Here is a 2,837-nt window from a genome sequence, read left to right as displayed (position 1 = left end):
ATACCAGGTGCTTTAAGCTTTTGGGTTTTCTTTCCTACTTATATAATGTACTGGCGATTAGATTGGCTGGTCTTTAAATAGCCCTCTCTTTGCTGCTGTCTTCGCTTACGGCCATACCAACCTGGCTATGCCCGATCTCGTCTGATCTCGGAAGCTAAGCAGGTTTGGTCCTGGTTAGTACTTGGATGGGAGACCGCCTGGGAATACCAGGTGCTGTAAGCTTTTTGGACATTTTTCACTTAGTATATAATAATTTTGCCAAAAAATAGAGTCAATGCCCGATCTCTGAATATTAACAGGTTTGGGCCTGGTTAGTACATGGATGGGAGACTGCCTGGGAATACCAGGTGCTTTAATCTCTTTGGAAAATTTCATGAATTATATAATAATCTTTCATTAAAAAAAAAAAAAAAAAAAAAAAGAGTCAATGCCCGATCTCTGAATCTTAGCAGGTTTAGGTCTGGTTAGCACTTTGATGAGAGACTGCCTAGGAATACCAGGTGCTTTAAGCTTTTGGGTTTTCTTTCCTACTTATATAATGTACTGGCGATTAGATTGGCTGGTCTTTAAATAGCCCTCTCTTTGCAGCAGTCTTCGCTTACGGCCATACCAACCTGGCTATGCCCGATCTCGTCTGATCTCGGAAGCTAAGCAGGTTTGGGCCTGGTTAGTACTTGGATGGGAGACCGCCTGGGAATACCAGGTGCTGTAAGCTTTTTGGACATTTTTCACTTAGTATATAATAATTTTGCCAAAAAATAGAGTCAATGCCCGATCTCTGAATCTTAGCAGGTTTAGGTCTGGTTAGCACTTTGATGAGAGACTGCCTGGGAATACCAGGTGCTTTAATCTCTTTGGAAAATTTCACGAATTATATAATAATCTTTCATTAAAAAAAAAAAAAAAAAAAAAAAAGAGTCAATGCCCGATCTCTGAATCTTAGCAGGTTTAGGTCTGGTTAGCACTTTGATGAGAGACTGCCTAGGAATACCAGGTGCTTTAAGCTTTTGGGTTTTCTTTCCTACTTATATAATGTACTGGCGATTAGATTGGCTGGTCTTTAAATAGCCCTCTCTTTGCTGCTGTCTTCGCTTACGGCCATACCAACCTGGCTATGCCCGATCTCGTCTGATCTCGGAAGCTAAGCAGGTTTGGGCCTGGTTAGTACTTGGATGGGAGACCGCCTGGGAATACCAGGTGCTGTAAGCTTTTTGGACATTTTTCATTTAGTATATAATAATTTTGCCAAAAAATAGAGTCAATGCCCGATCTCTGAATCTTAGCAGGTTTAGGTCTGGTTAGCACTTTGATGAGAGACTGCCTGGGAATACCAGGTGCTTTAATCTCTTTGGAAAATTTCACGAATTATATAATAATCTTTCATTAAAAAAAAAAAAAAAAAAAAAAAAAGAGTCAATGCCCGATCTCTGAATCTTAGCAGGTTTAGGTCTGGTTAGCACTTTGATGAGAGACTGCCTAGGAATACCAGGTGCTTTAAGCTTTTGGGTTTTCTTTCCTACTAATATAATGTACTGGCGATTAGATTGGCTGGTCTTTAAATAGCCCTCTCTTTGCTGCTGTCTTCGCTTACGGCCATACCAACCTGGCTATGCCCGATCTCGTCTGATCTCTGAATATTAACAGGTTTGGGCCTGGTTAGTACATGGATGGGAGACTGCCTGGGAATACCAGGTGCTGTAAGCTTTTTGGACATTTTTCACTTAGTATATAATAATTTTGCCAAAAAATAGAGTCAATGCCCGATCTCTGAATATTTGCAGGTTTAGGTCTGGTTAGCACTTTGATGAGAGACTGCCTGGGAATACCAGGTGCTTTAAACTCTTTGGAAAATTTCACGAATTATATAATAATCTTTCATTAAAAAAAAAAAAAAAAAAAAAAAGAGTCAATGCCCGATCTCTGAATCTTAGCAGGTTTAGGTCTGGTTAGCACTTTGATGAGAGACTGCCTAGGAATACCAGGTGCTTTAAGCTTTTGGGTTTTCTTTCCTACTTATATAATGTACTGGCGATTAGATTGGCTGGTCTTTAAATAGCCCTCTCTTTGCTGCTGTCTTCGCTGCTGTCTTCGCTGCTGTCTTCGCTTACGGCCATACCAACCTGGCTATGCCTGATCTCGTCTGATCTCGGAAGCTAAGCAGGTTTGGGCCTGGTTAGTACTTGGATGGGAGACCGCCTGGGAATACCAGGTGTTGTAAGCTTTTTGGACATTTTTCACTTAGTATATAATAATTTTGCCAAAAAATAGAGTCAATGCCCGATCTCTGAATATTAACAGGTTTGGGCCTGGTTAGTACATGGATTGGAGACTGCCTGGGAATACCAGGTGCTTTAATCTCTTTGGAAAATTTCACGAATTATATAATAATCTTTCATTAAAAAAAAAAAAAAAAAAAAAAAAAAAAAAAAGAGTCAATGCCCGATCTCTGAATCTTAGCAGGTTTAGGTCTGGTTAGCACTTTGATGAGAGACTGCCTAGGAATACCAGGTGCTTTAAGCTTTTGGGTTTTCTTTCCTACTTATATAATGTACTGGCGATTAGATTGGCTGGTCTTTAAATAGCCCTCTCTTTGCTGCTGTCTTCGCTGCTGTCTTCGCTGCTGTCTTCGCTTACGGCCATACCAACCTGGCTATGCCTGATCTCGTCTGATCTCGGAAGCTAAGCAGGTTTGGGCCTGGTTAGTACTTGGATGGGAGACCGCCTGGGAATACCAGGTGTTGTAAGCTTTTTGGACATTTTTCACTTAGTATATAATAATTTTGCCAAAAAATAGAGTCAATGCCCGATCTCTGAATATTAACAGGTTTGGGCCTGGT

General features: G+C 40.6%; 5 non-coding genes and 1 pseudogene across 5 annotated transcripts; all 6 read left to right on the top strand.

The window, feature by feature from the left end:
* Nucleotides 1-103: 103 nt before the first annotated feature.
* On the top strand, nt 104-222 carry LOC127998019 (5S ribosomal RNA). The gene has a single exon (XR_008170872.1). It is a non-coding gene; the product is annotated as a 5S ribosomal RNA (ribosomal RNA).
* A 374-nt stretch (nt 223-596) lies between these two features.
* LOC128009659 (5S ribosomal RNA) lies at nt 597-715 on the top strand. The gene has a single exon (XR_008181362.1). It is a non-coding gene; the product is annotated as a 5S ribosomal RNA (ribosomal RNA).
* A 375-nt stretch (nt 716-1,090) lies between these two features.
* LOC128009658 (5S ribosomal RNA) lies at nt 1,091-1,209 on the top strand. Its single transcript, XR_008181360.1, has one exon. It is a non-coding gene; the product is annotated as a 5S ribosomal RNA (ribosomal RNA).
* A 376-nt stretch (nt 1,210-1,585) lies between these two features.
* Nucleotides 1,586-1,704, top strand: LOC128006918 (uncharacterized; annotated as a pseudogene).
* Nucleotides 1,705-2,102: 398 nt separating this feature from the next.
* On the top strand, nt 2,103-2,221 carry LOC127999125 (5S ribosomal RNA). Its single transcript, XR_008171949.1, has one exon. It is a non-coding gene; the product is annotated as a 5S ribosomal RNA (ribosomal RNA).
* Nucleotides 2,222-2,628: 407 nt separating this feature from the next.
* On the top strand, nt 2,629-2,747 carry LOC127999124 (5S ribosomal RNA). Its single transcript, XR_008171948.1, has one exon. It is a non-coding gene; the product is annotated as a 5S ribosomal RNA (ribosomal RNA).
* Nucleotides 2,748-2,837: the final 90 nt, after the last annotated feature.

Source organism: Carassius gibelio, chromosome B22 (genome assembly GCF_023724105.1).
Source record: "Carassius gibelio isolate Cgi1373 ecotype wild population from Czech Republic chromosome B22, carGib1.2-hapl.c, whole genome shotgun sequence".
In the NCBI taxonomy this organism is placed as follows: Eukaryota; Metazoa; Chordata; class Actinopteri; order Cypriniformes; family Cyprinidae; genus Carassius; species Carassius gibelio.
This window is presented reverse-complemented; position numbering and strand designations above follow the sequence as displayed.